Raw genomic sequence first — 15,728 nt, 5'->3', positions numbered from 1 at the left:
GTGTCTCTGAGTCTCTGTTTACCCCCATGAAGCTAGCCTGGCCTCCTGGATCCCTGAACCTTAACAACATTGGAGTATATGTATTATTTGCTAGTTACTACGTTTCTAGAAAGAAGACCTTCTAGAATCTAGATAATTAACACAAGCAGCACATTTGGAAAACATACCAAATTATCACTTTCCTTTGAAGCAAATCATTTATTTCCTCGGATAAAATATCTGTCTTCTTTGAATAACTCTTTCCCTTTAGTTTTAGCACATTGTTTTGGCCGTTTATTAAAACTTCAAGTGGGAGTTACACAGTTTAGCCTAAATATGTCATTTTGCTTTAACACTAGATTTCTGTTAAAATAGAATGAATAGATCATTATACCGATTCATCCTCATTTGACTATGAGGAAACCGTAAGCCAAAAATAGTCAACACTTGTAGAATATATAGTAATTGAGAGCAACAGGAAATTAAATTTTAAGAACTCATCAAGGTGAGAATGAGACACTTAGAATATTTTATGCTAGGAACTTTGCCAAAATGAAGATATTTAAAGATGTGTTAAGCAAGACCATATCTCATTGAACTTTCTTCATTTGGAAGATTCTTGCTTCACCTAGACTTGTTTTCATACTGTAGGAGTTTCCTGGACAATGCTAATTTGCTTCTTTTCTGCTCAGTTGTGGATAACCTTTTATTCGTAGATCTTGTGTATAGGCATTAGCTATAGTTAATTTGTGGAATCAAATACAATTGTTAAAGCTGGAACATATAATTAATTATACTTCTATAGAAAATTATCTTCAATCATACAATTTAATTCTCATATTCTGAAGAAAAAAATGAAGTAGATACAAATTCAAAATAACTTTTACTTTAAAAAATCTTGAAATAATAAAATGGCCATATTGAGATCATTATATATTATTTTCTCTCATTATAATGCTATAAATCATAAAATATGCAGATTTTTTTCAGAACTTACAGTACAGAAAAAATTTAATTATCAAATTCAAACTTCTAAAAACACTATTTACACTAGTGGACTAGGGAAGAATAGAAATAAAATATGGAAATGAAGCACTCATTTAAAACATACGAGTATTTGTACTAATGAATATTTTGCAGTAGGTCAAAAAGCCATGATAAGATATTTATACTATAGTGTGATGCCTAGTAGTTTAGTACAAAAGTTAAAACCACCTGCAGTCAGTCCTTAAGCAGAGTATTGTGCTATATTCATATTCACATTTCAAGTGGCAATTTAGTTTCAACAAAACACAATCATTTATCATCTTAAATTAATTATGGTTAATTTGAGTTTTATTATGTTTTTATTCTTGTTTGCATGTAGTTTGTAAATTTATTTTCTTCAGTTTAGAACTCTAAATGTGTGGGATTCATCTTTATTGTTGTTCTATTCTCATGTATAACCAACTTACATAATCATATAATGTGTGAATAACTGAAGGCTTTGCAATAGAAAGAGATGTTTCAAGGAAATACTGAGAAAACTTAGTCTTTACTTGCCAAGAAATCATTCATTGGACTGATACTTCTTGATGGTAACCACTTATTCTATTATTAATATACATTCTAATAATACACATTCTAAACAAGTAATATCTTTTAGGTATTCCAATATATAATTGTTATACTCCATTCTCTAGGATTCCCTTCATTCAACCAGTTTTCTTTTTTGAGAGGCTTTAAACCCCTTTCTCTTTTCTTTTTTTTTAATTTATTTTTTATTTAAGAAAGGATAAAATTAAAAATCCATATGGTAAGAGGGGTACAACTCCACACAATTCCCACCACCCAATCTCCATATCCCACCCCCTCCCCTGATAGCTTTCCCATTCTCTATCCCTCTGGGAACATGGACCCAGGGTCGTTGTGGGTTGCAGTAGGTGGAAGGTCTAGCTTCTGTAATTGCTTCCCCGCTGAACATGGACGTTGACTGGTCGATCCATACTCCCAGTCTGCCTCTCTCTTTCCCTAGTAGGGTGGGTCTCTGGGGAAGCAGAGTCTTCTTTTGCACTTCGAAGACTACTACTGTCCTTAGAAAAAACTCTAGGTATTAACTTCCTATAGAAATTTTTTTTTTTCCCTCAAGGGCTATTGCTGGGCTCGGTGCCTGCACCATGAATCCATCGCTCCTGGAGGCCATTTTTCCCCCTTTTTGTTGCACTAGTTGTTGCAGCCTCGTTGCGGTTATTATTGCCATTGTTGACAATGCTTTGTTGTTGGATAGGACAGAGAGAAATGGAGAGAGGAGGGGAAGACAGAGAGAGAGGGGAGAGAAAGATAGACACCTGCAGACCTGCTTCACTGCCTGTGAAGCGACTCCCCGGCAGGTGGGGAGCCGGGGCTCGAACCGGGATCCTTACGCTGGTCCCTGCGCTTTGCGCCGCGTGCGCTTAACCCACTGCGCCACCGCCCAACTCCCCCTGTAGCAATTTTTTAATGAAAATATTTGCACAAATCCATTTTATGTTTCATTAACATAAAATTAATAAATTTGCTAATATGACCCTCACATGTTCTATATTCAAAGGACTATTAAACCAATTAGCATTAAACACTGAAGATAAGTAGATAGGTAGATAGATGATACTTACAGGGTCTATTTATAGGGTCTATATACATAGAAGATATATAAATGGGGTGGAAATTGTGTGGAGTCGTACTCCTCTTATCCTATGGTTTTGTTAATGTCTTTTTAAAAAATATTTATTTATTCCTTTTTTTGTTGCCCTTGTTTTATTGTTGTTATTATTGTTGTCATTGTTGTTGATGCCGTTGTTGTTAGATAGGACAGAGAGAAATGGAGAGAGGAGGGGAAGACAGAGGGGGAGAGAAAGACACCTGAAGACCTGCTTCACCACTTGTGAAGTGACTCCCCTGCAGGTGGGGAGCCGGGTCTCCCACAAGGATATTTACGCTGGTCCTTTTGCTTTGCGCCATGTGCGCTTAACCCACTGTGCTACTACTGCCTGAGTCCATGTTTTGTTAATGTCTTTTAATATTTTTTTCAATATTTATTTATTCCCTTTTGTTGCCCTTGTTGTTTTATTGTTGTAGTTATACTTGTTGTTGCTATTGATGTCGTCGTTGATGGGTAGGACAGAGAGAAAAGGAGAGAGGATGGGCAGACAGAGAGGAGGAGAGGAAGTTAGACACCTGCACACCTCCTTCACCACCTGTGAAGCGACTCCCCAGTGGGGAGAATGGAGCTTGAACTTGTATCCTTATGCTGGTCCTTGCACTTTGCGCCACCTGCACTTAACCCACTCCATTACCGCCTAACTCCCAGGTATCTAATTCTAAGTAGACACTATTTCATTAGGAACTTTATCGTGTCTTTTCAGGTCTTTCTACTTGGCTTGCTGCATATACTGACTCACTGCAGACTACTATGCACTTTTGCTTTCAGGTTTATATTTTGCACTAATTTATGGATACATGTGAACATATGCCTTATCTCATGGGACTCACTCCATATCTAGATTTGGGACTTTGTTAGGAAGTGAACCACCTGGAATGGAATTAGAGAAACCTATGAAAGGAAAGGTCTCACCAGAGTAATGAGCATTGTGTTGATTAGATTGGGACCAGCAGATGCAATATCATTTGGTATGAAATGAGAGAAGCATGCCTGAAAGTGAACCCCACCCTTGAGGTTCCAGGACTGGGGGAAATATAGCTCTATAGAGGTTCCTGCTGTCTTAGGGTTTAATAAGGCAATAGATAGTTATTGCTATAATCAAATTATTTGGCAATTGGGTTAACTTTGAAAACCCCATTGTTGGGATTTGCTGTATCATACACAACATTACCATAATGTATGTCCTTTGACATTATTTGTGCAAAGCTGTGTGCCCAACAACATATGAATGGCTGAGAAAGCTGTGGTATATATACATAATGGAATACTACACAGCTATTTAGAACAATGAACCCACCTTCTCTGACCCATCTTGGATGGAGCTAGAAGGAATTATGTTAAGTGAGCTAAGTCAGAAAGACAAAGACAAGTATGGGATGATCCTACTCATAAACAGAAATTGAGAAAGAAGGACAGAAAGTCATAGGGCACCTGTTGTTAAAATTTCGGATGCTCTTGCCGGCCGGGTTGGCTTGCTTCACGGTGGTGAACAGAGACGCGGAGACAACGGCTGGGCAGGGAAGCTGTATTTCTTTATTCAGGAACAACGATTCATAAACTAAGACAAACTAATCACCAAACAGAACTCTTGCTGTCTCTTTGCGGCGGCGCAAGCACTCTCTCTTTTTCTCTAGAACTCAGGAACCCAGGAACTCTGTCTCTCTGGCACTCTCTCTTACTCTGTAACCCTGAAACTCTCGAACTCAAGAACTCTCTTTTCTCTCGAACTCAGGAACTCAGGAACTCTGTCTCTCTGGCACTCTCTCTTACTCTGTAACCCTGAAACTCTCGAACTCAAGAACTCTCTTTTCTCTCGAACTCAGGAACTCAGGAACTCTGTCTCTCTGGCACTCTCTCTTACTCTGTAACCCTGAAACTCTCGAACTCAGGAACTCAGGAACTCTGGCACTCTCGAACTCAGGAACCCTCTCTCTTACTCTCGAACTCTGAAACTCTCGCACTCTCGCACTCTCGAACTCCGGAACTCAGGAACTCTGTCACTGGGGAACTCAGGAACTCTCGGACTCCGAAACCCTCTCCCAGGGTCCCTTGGGGCGGGGCCAAGCAGGCCCGCGAAATTAACAGGACTCATCCAATTCTCTTGGAGGGGGAGGGCTAGAACAAGCCAATGTAAAGCATACGACAATTCCCCCTTTTCTTTTTAACTAAATGACTTTTGTAGATAGCTAGCCAGCCCGACCAGAGCCTCTGAAAATTTTAACAACAAATGGCGCCCACGTGGACCTGACCTGCGCATCTCTCAGATAAGTAAAGACAATTTGGCTACCTATGCACGATGGCCTTCTCTTCTGCTTGTGAAGAGATCTCCAAAGGCCTCTGCTCTTTCTTCACGAGACTGTTTTGCTGTTTCTGGAACATTTATCTCTGGACCACTCTGTGGTTTCCACTCGCTCGGGCGAACTCAGAACAGCCAGCGGGAAGAGCCAGCGGGCGGGAGGCAAGGCGCGGAGCTGCTGTTTCCACCTGGTCAAACAGCCAGCCAGCCGGCTGCGCCCAGACAACCCCGCGCACCGCGCCAGCAACCCCGCAGCCCCGCAGCCCGCAGGAGGCCTACGCCAACATGCTGGAGCCCGATGCCAACATGCTGGAGCCTGAGGCCAACATGCTGGAGCCCGATGCCAACATGCTGGAGCCTGAGGCCAGCCCACAGGAGCCGGCTCTCCACCGCGTGGTGCAGGGCACTGGACGCGTGATCCCTCCACGCTGCTCGGCCACTGCGAACAGGGCAGCAGACATGGCAGGGCCATGGGGCAGGGCCGCGGCGTTCTATCATGGCCGCCACCCCTGGGCACCTAGGCTCACGCCTTCTACAAAGATGGCCTGCCTGCCCTCTTTCTATGAATTCTGGAACCATCCCGGGCCTCCCGGACCCCCAGGCTCCCTGCCAAAACTGGGCACACGAGATCTCCAGCCGCCGGTCCGGTCTGAAGACAGACAAGCTGGAGTACACAGAGATTTGTGCAGAGATCGCAACCTGCAATTCCTAGAAGTGGAGCTGCGCGGGAAGCCACCTCCGGATGGTGAACCCCCCCCCAACAACTAAGACAGTACAGACTTAAATTCGTGTTTAAAATGACATGTCTTCGTAACAAAGGTTTCTCTCCTTGTGTATTAATGACCATGTTTATGTGTATGTTTAAAGTTTGGTAAACAGTAGCTTTAAGGCTAAATTCTTACTAGTCAAAGATAAATGAAAAAGGTTTTCAACGTAATTCTCATAAAGATAAAAATTAACTTACATTTAAAGTCTAAGGTAAAATTAGTTAACAATCAATATATTTTAACTAAGTTGGTCTAAACAAAAGGTTAAATAGACTTGTTGATATGTAAAACACTACCTATTAGAAATGGTAGATCGCACAATGGCTATGCTAATTATTCTCATGCCTGAGGTTTCCTCTCCAGCCCACATCTAGGGTGTGTCTCCATCTTGAATGGGTGTAACAAAAGGTTGTTGATATGTAAAAGTCTCAAATTCCTTCTCTATTATAAATGTTAGATCGTGCAGTAGATATGCTAATAACAAGTTTTGTTTCATAGTAAGTAAGTTGTAGCCAGCTGCCTTTGGGACCCTAGGCCGTTCCCCGCCCCCATGCAAATGCCCGTCGAGGCAAGTAGCCCCCCAGAGGCAAGAAATGTTTTTTTTTTTCAGATATGGCCCCCTCAGGCCTTCCCTTGGCAACATGCTGGTTTTGGTTATATATGTTTCTGTTCACCCCACACCCTTGATACTATAGTCATTTAGTTAAAAAGAAAAGGGGGAATTGTCGTATGCTTTACATTGGCTTGTTCTAGCCCTCCCCCTCCAAGAGAATTGGATGAGTCCTGTTAATTTCGCGGGCCTGCTTGGCCCCGCCCCAAGGGACCCTGGGAGAGGGTTCCGGAGTCCGAGAGTTCCTGAGTTCCCCAGTGACAGAGTTCCTGAGTTCCGGAGTTCGAGAGTGCGAGAGTGCGAGAGTTTCTGAGTTCGAGAGTAAGGGAGAGGGTTCCTGAGGTCCAGAGAAAAGAGAGAGTGCTTGCGCCAACGCAAAGAGACAGCCGAGTTCTGTTTGGTGATTAGTTTGTCTTAGTTTGTGAATCGTTGTTCCTGAATAAAGAAATACAGCTTCCCTGCCCAGCCGTTGTCTCCGCGTCTCTGTTCACCACCGTGAAGCTAGCCCAGCCAGCTGGAGCCGTCCAGAAATTTTAACAACAGGCACCAACATAAAAATATCTGGGTGGAGGGTGTGGGTAGCTGTTTGGCTTCACTGGGGTGTGGGTGGAGGCTGTGGATGGGATGGGACACAGTCTTTTGGTGGTAGGAATAGTGTTTATGCACACTCCTATTAACTTATAGCCATACAAATCACTACTTAATATGAGAGGGGAAAATTGATTGAATATCTTAAACTTTCTAATGCACATATGCTGAGTCTTTGAAATGTTGGCTCTTTTAAAAGCTTAGGCCAAGGCGAACAGAAGCAACATGTGGAACTCTTATTGGTCAGTCCTTACCAACTGTCTGCCTCTGCCTCTCCTGGGGTGCTGCCTCTGCCTCTCCTGGGGTGCCTCTCCTGGGGTGCTGGGGTGAGACTACAACTATAGTTTTCCTGTTCCCCCTCCTTCTTGCTTTTCAGTCTTTGTTGCTTTTTTGTAATTGTTTAGGAAGGGGAAGGTGCTGGAATAGCATAAACTCCAGGTTGGTCTTTCAGTTCTCCTTTATTTCTTTTTTTGTTTGTTTATTTTAATTTTATTTTTCTTTGCAGGTTTTTTTTTGCTCTGGCATTGCTGTTTGTTTGCTTCTCCTTAATACTTTGACCAAATCAGCCTTTGTTGGTAGTCCATTGAAGTTACTGGTGATTGGTCATCCTCTCTTTTGTGGTAGTAGCAGGCATTTTTGTTTGATTTTGTGTGTGTGTGTTGTTTTATTTGTATGTTTACTTTTTCCTTTGTTTGTTTTGTTGCGTCTTTTTCTCCTTCCCTCTCTCTAATTCTTTCCTTCTTTCTGTCTTGAAAATCTCAGCTCTTGCTCCTATATCTGCCATATACACTTGTGCTTATTTGTGATCTATACTGTGTAAGAAATCTGACATAGAAAGGTTCCAATTTATTTTAATTTTAATTTTAATTTTTATATTTATTTATTTTCCCTTTTGTTGCCCTTGCTGATTTTTATTGTTGTTGTTGTTACTGATGTCGTCATTGTTAGATAGGACAGAGAGAAATGTAGAGAGGAGGGGAAGACACAGAAGGGGAAAGAAAGATAGAAACCTGCAGACCTGCTTCATAGCTTGTGAACAGACTCCCCTACAGGTGGAGAGCCCGTACTGGAACAGGGATCCTTATGCCCGTCCTTGTGATTTGTACCACCTGTGCTTAACCAGCTGCGCTACCACCTGAATACCAGGTTATTATTTTTATTTATTTATTTAAGAAAGGAGACATTAACAAAACCGTAGGATAGGAGGGGTACAACTCCACACAATTCCCACCACTTGATCTCCATATCCCATCCCTTCTCCTGATAGCTTTCCCATCTCTATCCCTCTGGGAGTATTGACCCAGGGTCATTGTGGGTTGCAGAAGGTTGAAGGTCTGGCTTCTGTCATTGCTTCCCCACTGAACGTGAGCATTGACTGGTAGATCCATACTCCCAGTCTGCCTCTCTCCCTAGTAGGGTGGGTCTTGAGGAAGTAGAGCTCCAGGACACATTGGTGGAGTCCTCTTCCAGGGAATTCTGGTTGGCATCATGCTAGCATCTAGGACATAGTGGCTTAAAAGAGAGTTTACATACAAAGCCAAACAAATGGTTGAACAGTCATGGATCTAAAGGCTGGAATAGTGCAGATGAAGTGTTGGGGGGTACTCTCTGCAGACTCTTGCGTACTTCTGCTTTCAGGTAAATATTTTTCCCTGGTTTAGGGACATGTGTGAACATATGCTCTATCTCAGGGGACCTGGTCTATATCTAGGATTGGGGAATTTATTGGGGGAGTGGAACACCTGAAATGGAATTAGAGAATACTATGAAAGGAAAGGAAAGGTCTCACCTGAGAGATGAAACTAAAGGGTTGTCATTCCACTCCTGAAGTCTCTGGACACAGTCTGAAGTGAAACATGCTGGGGTGGCACTCAGTGCATTGACTAGGTTGCAATCGGCAGATGAAATATTATTTGATATGAATTGAGAGAAGCATGCAGGAAACTGGGACCCACCCTAAGGTTCCAGGACTGGGGAAAATATGGCTCTATAGTGGAAATGTGAGGTCCCTGCTGTCTTAGGGTTCAAGAAGACAATGGATAGTTATAGTTATCACATTATTTGGTAATTGGGTTAACTTTGTAAAGTCCCTTTGTTAGGGTTTGCTGTATAATACCCAGCATCTTGTATATAGTGGTGCCACCAGTTGCTTCTGTTCTCCCTGGTCTAGGCTTTTGAGAGAATCCACATATCAAAGACTCAGCCTATGTACTAAAAAAACTCAGTTTGTGTTTTAAAAAGTTCTAGACATATGATCAATTTTCCCCTCTCATATTAATTGAATAGTGGTTTATATGACTACACTTTACTAGGAGTGGACATAAACAGTGGGGCACCTGAGAACAGTGTTGTAAGACAGTGTTCCTCTACCTTGGCCCATCCTCTCAAGTAGTGCTATCAGTGGGAACAAGTCATTATTGGTACTGTAAATGCCACTAAATGTGATTTGTTGGGTCTTCCATTTTGATAATTACGGATGTAAATACCTGCTATAAAATTGGACTTCATCTAATTATCCCTAAGATATCTTGTGGCTGTCTTTAGCAGCCCTAGGTCACAGGCTTTTTATTGAGTAGAAGAGTTTACATAAAGAGACTGAGGAGAAAATGCCCCAAATAGGGAACTTAATTTTGAAAATATATTGAAATTGATAGTGCAAATGTCAAGACCAAAAGCCCTCATATAGATTCCAGAATAAAAGAAATATGGATTGGGTTGGCAAAGTAGCTCACCGGAATAGTGCACTACTGTGGCCTATGTGCCACTCAGGTTTTGCATTGTGATAGTTACAGATCAATGTTAAGGCTTTTTAAAGAAAAAAAATGAAAACGAAGTACTCATCACACAAAGCATGCAATAAAAAATAAACAGAATTTTGTTAAGAGCATTCTACCAAAAGAAATTAAAAAAACCCTTGAGACACATGTAGCTTGTACTAAGCATATAATGCTTATTTTATAGCTATTTAGTGACTACAAATAAAATTCAATCTTAATTCTGTAATATATAAATATCTCATAATACAAAGATGAGTAAAAAGTGTACCAAAAAAAGGAAAAAGATAGAAGTTTTCAAATTTAAGACTACATGATGTGAAATGGAATATGAACTGGATGAGCCTAGGAACAGATAAAAGTTCATGGAAGATAGACTTAATTGATTTTGAAGACAAATCCATAGAAATTGTCCAATATGCAAAAGAAGGAGATAAATAATCCAAAGTTCAAGAACAAGGAATCTAATATACGTCCACTTTTAACAATTTAATTATTTACTTTGCAAGTGCAAGGGAAGCTACAGAATAGCTTAGATATAAGTTACCATGAATTGGCATACCCACTAGTTTTTAGATTATGCTAGCTATGCGTTTCTGTTTATTTGTAGATAGGGAACAGCAACTTACAGATGATGATGTTGAAGATGGACTCCAGATAGATAGATGACAATACAGCTTGGATAGCTGATAAATCAGATAGATAGGTAGATAGATAGACAGACAGACAGACAGACAGACAGACGGACAGGCAGGGGGCATCTTGCTGAGGTGTATGAGGTGAAAGTTTGAACTACAGAGTATGGCAGTCTGAGTTCAAACTTATCACTGCTATTTTTTCACTAAGAATTTGAATAGGTTGCCGTAACTCTTTATTTGATTTTCCTTTTTCTATGAAATGGAACCAATAATACATCCCTTACATTTTTTTAAAAAAATACACATTTAATTTATTCATTTAACTATCTCTAAATATGAGATGGTTAAACAAATAAACTGCTTATCTCTAGCATATAGTGGTTTGGGGCATTGAACTTGAGACTTTGAAGCCTCAGGCATGACAGTCCCTTTGCATAACCATTATGCTATCTAGCCTATCCCACACTTTTTTTTTTCCCTCCTCCAGGGTTATTGCTGGGCTCAATGCCTGCACCATGAATCCACCGCTCCTGGAGGCCATTTTTTCCCCCTTTTGTTGCCCTTGTTGTAGCTTCGTTGTGGTTATTATTATTGCCCTTGTTGACACAATTCGTTGTTGGATAGGACAGAGAGAAATGGAGAGAGGAGGGGAAGACAGAGAAGGGGAGAGAAAGATAGACACCTGCAGACCTGCTTCACCGCCTGTGAAGCGACTCCCCTGCAGGTGGGGAGCCAGGGGCTCGAACCGGGATCCTTCCGCCGGTCCCTGCGCTTTGCGCCACATGCGCTTAACCCACTGCGCCACTGCCCGACCCCCTATCCCACACTTTTTGTCTTTCACAATTACACCAGTTGATCTGCCTAAATTACTTAAAACTGTTCAGAACTGCTAAGCACTTAGTAAATGGCAATGTGTTTATTTTTCTTTTTTCTTTTTCTAAGTCTCAGCATGATCCATCTCTATTTGGCTTTAAACCCAAACAAAAGTTTTACCACTGGTTATATGTTTTCTAGAAATCTTAATACAATTTAAACTTTTTAAAATTACTGTAAGTTTCTTTAGTTCACCTATTTTAAGATAGTGGAACTTCTGCACATGACCACACCACAGCAGAGAACTTTCCAAACCCTGTGTCAATGTGACAGCTCTCCTGCATTGTAAAAGTTTGCCCAGGCAGGGTCCCACTGATGGTTACTTTATACTTTTTCTCACTGGAAAAAAAAATCCATTGCATAAGCAATAAACATTGAAAAATATACACAATTGTTCTATGACACTATGCCATTTATCATTTTTGACAAAGGTATATATGAAAAAGTAGTAATAATCCCACATAGACTTTTGCTCTGTCTTACTGCAGAAAAAAATACTTCAAATAAGTTTTCCAATATACATAAGAATATACATACACCCAGTTTAAAAAAAAAAAAAAATCATTCTGAAAGCCAAGGGAAGAGTGGGAGGGAATGGAGGAAAGGGAGGACAGGACAAACAATGTTAATAGGAGTGTCCTTTTTCTTAGTTGAATTTAATTATGGTAAATTATAAGCATTATGCACAGTAGGTATAGAGTATAATTTTGTTTTTATGACTGATTAAGTGAATATACTTTTTACTATTTCCCATTGGAAGTTGAGATAGAAACAAATAAGAGCTAAATTAATTAAACATTTTACACTAAATGCACTGTGTTTGAATGTGAAGATATTGAGGCAATTCTCACACAACCAGCCCCAAATGCAAAAAGAGTATCTGGGGGAAAGTTCATACAAAATCTATGAATATATAAGTGAATTTGGAACTTGAAGTATAAAAGAAAAAATAGAATAAAAAAGGAAAAGTGGCAAATTGAAAAGAAGATTGCAGAAGATATTAAGAAAAATATTAGGACATTTTTCAAGCATGGGAGGAACAAAAGGTCAGTGGCAGAGAGAGTAGAGTTTTCAGAGCAATTTACTGACTCAAAAGACAGGTATTGCTAAAGCAAAAATCAAATGAGTTCATTGCCTTCCTGTTCACAATCAGAAATAGATATAAATCTCAGAAGAATAAGAAAGGGGTGACAAAAAGGAAGGTTATCCTGTGCAGAAACAAGCGCCTAAAAATAAGAATATTGGGGGTCGGGCGGTGGCAAAGTGGGTTAAGCGCATGTGACGCAAAGCGCAGGGACCGGCGTAAGGATCCCGGTTCGAGCCCCCGGCTCCCCACCTGCAGGGGAGTCGCTTCACAGGCGGTGAAGCAGGTCTGCAGGTGTCTATCTTTCTCTCCCCTTCTCTGTCTTCCCCTCCTCTCTCCATTTCTCTCTGTCCTATCCAACAATGCATTGCGTCAACAAGGGAAAATAATAATAACCACAACGAAGCTACAACAAGGGCAACAAAAAGGGGAAAAAAAATGGCCTCCAGGAGCAGTGGATTCATGGTGCAGGCACAGAGCCCAGCAATAACCCTGGAGGAGGAAAAAAAAAATTGTAAAAAGGAACAAAACTGTGCCTTCAACCTTAGCAGATGTTTTATTTCATAGGTTAATAGGGAAATATAGAAGGAATTTTTAAAGATAAAAAGTACAGTCCCTTTTCCTAAATTTGTGAGGCAAGTGATGAGTATTCAGACAGCCATGGATAAAAGTAGGATCTCTACTGGGATTCCATTTCCATGAAAGACAATAGCATTCAGAAATGGTTTCTGTAAGGTTACAAAAATTCATATGAAAATGAATGAAGAGGAAGGCAATAAGACTTATGCCTGAGGTTACCATCACTTCTGTTATACAAGAAAATCTGCATCTGTTGAAGAGCCTAGGCAAAACAGAAAATTAAATTAAAAAAAATATATATATATAATGTCACACAGAAGCACTTTCACTCAAAGAACTGATGCTGGAATAATTGTATCTTGTTAGGTCATGGCCTTTGGGCCCGTGGCACAGTTTCTTGGATCTCTAACCTGATCATTTAAGTGTACAATTAGTCTTCGATATTAAATACTGAGAAGTGGTTTCACAGCACATCTAGATAGAGGGCAAGGAAGCCAAAAATAATTTCACTGATACTGTTTTGGGAGCAAGGAAAATAAATAAACATGATGGGAATATTAACCTTGTACAAGGCTTGCAAAAACTATAAAAGAAACAAGAATAGAGCTACTCCTGGTGCAGGAAAAAGTCATACTTTTAAAGAAGTTGTATGGCAAGAAGCAGAAGAATTCTTTAGAGTCTCAGGGATGATTTGTGTATAACTGGCATAGCCAGGAAGAACTTCAAATGTTTTCTTCCCAGAGTCTATATCTTTGGAAAGCATATAGAGATGATGTGATGGTTAATTGTGTTAAACTAGACTGTCTGGACCTTGTGGGCATATGTTTGGTCAAACATTATTCTCCTAGATTTCTAAAATGTTTTTTGGATGAGATTAGCATTTGAATAGTTGAACTCCAGTATAACAGACTACTCTTCATTATGTTGGCAGTCCTCATGCAATCAGGTGATGGCCTTAATATAACAAGGATAGCACTCCTGAGCAAGAAAAAAAAAATATCTGCCAGCAGACTATTTTTGAATCATTTCATGAATATCTGAATCTTGAGCTTATATTCCTACTCCATCTGATTTTGGTCTCATTAAGGCATCCACAATAAAATTAATCAATTCCTTAAGATGAATTTCATTATCATGATAGATAATTGATAAGTAGGTAGATAGCTATTTTGTCATTACCTCTCATTAATATAAATAAGATCAGACAAATGCTATATATTAGCATACATCTTAATTTCTTTTTTAAAAGTTTTTTATATTTATTTTCCCTTTTGTTGCCCTTTTTTGTTGCCGTTATTGATGTCATTGTTGTTGGATGGGACAGAGAGAAATGGAGAGAGGAGGGAAAGACAGGGGGAGAGAAAGACAGACACTTGCAGACCTGCTTCACCACCTGTGTAAGGTGGAGCCAGGGGTTGGGACCTGGTTCTTACACTGGTCCTTGGACTCTGTGCCACGTGTACTTAACCTGCTGTGATACTGCCCAACTCACCTTAATTTGCATTTATAAGCCTGATCTTGTGAACAGTTATGACCCATTTGTAAATTATGTAGCTCATTTACTCCAAAGCCCACTCTATTTACTACTTGACCTGAGAATGAGATTGTCTCTAAAACCACACATAGTTTTAGTAACATCTTGAAGCATGAAAGTCTAAAAAGACAGCATATCCAAAAAAAAAAAATATATATGACAGCATATCCAAAAGAAATAGTAGATTTCAATTTAATTTCAGGGTATCAATTTCAGAGTGACAAGAATTTAGAGAAAGAAACCAAAGAGACCATGCCATGAAAGAGAATCCAGAGTCCATAATAGGATGTATGAAATATTAGCACTTTGTTCTTCAAATAGTAAGCTTCAGCCCAAAGCCCTGTGTGTATAGCTCAATAGTCTGTTTGATCTTAAATTGATCTGCTTTGACATTTTTTTCTCAGAAAGATTTTGGAGATAGATGGAATGGGACCTTCGGATACTTCTAGAACAATCCCTCTAAAACAACATAATCAGATCTATTCTGGGTGCTTTTGTTTGGGAGCTACATCTACTTGAACTCAAATGACACTGGAGTTTCACAGCTCCAGGCTGACTTTTCAGGTGGTGAGACCACAGCACCAAACCATCTACCATGTAGGGAGGCCAGGCTTGAACCTGGCGTGTATATATGGCAAACCAGGAGCTCTGTCCAGATGAGTTATATTGCTGATCTGAGATTAGCATTTTTATTAAGTTAACATTTTTTAAAAGATATTTTGCTAAGATTTGAAGGAAATATTTGGCATCAGGTTTTTATAAGGTAGTACTTATAAGCAGTATAATCATAGAAAAATGCTCTTTCAAAGAAGTATTACTAATTCAGGTAAATAAAACTAGGTTAAGATAAAGAAAAAATGTACAGGGATGGAAAGAATAAAACTTAAATGTCATACAAGAACTAAAAGAAAACATAATTTTTATTTTTTGGCCAAATTAAAAAAGTAATAAATCATGCCGGGGATATAAGTCATGCCAAATATTTATCATCATATCTACAATAAATGCTTAAATTAGTGTGAAAAAGGAGCCTGTAGTGGTGTACCCATTTGAGTATTATACACATTACTATGCACAAGGATCTGGGTTTAAGCTCCCCCTCCTTCCTCTGCTCCCAGCCTACAGGGGGACACTTTCACAAGTTATGAAACAGGTCTGCAGATGTCTATATTTATCTCCTTTCTATTTCTCTAGTCCCAGTAATAACCATGATGACAATTAAACAAAATAAAAAGTTAGAAAAAAATTGAAATATGCTGAGAAATTTTGTGTATTTACTAATGAGACTTGGTACCATCATTCTAACAATAAACACAGGAAGGAATA

The sequence above is a fragment of the Erinaceus europaeus genome, chromosome 5 (assembly GCF_950295315.1).
Source record: "Erinaceus europaeus chromosome 5, mEriEur2.1, whole genome shotgun sequence".
Classification (NCBI taxonomy): domain Eukaryota; kingdom Metazoa; phylum Chordata; class Mammalia; order Eulipotyphla; family Erinaceidae; genus Erinaceus; species Erinaceus europaeus.
Note: the sequence above shows the minus strand (reverse complement) of the source record.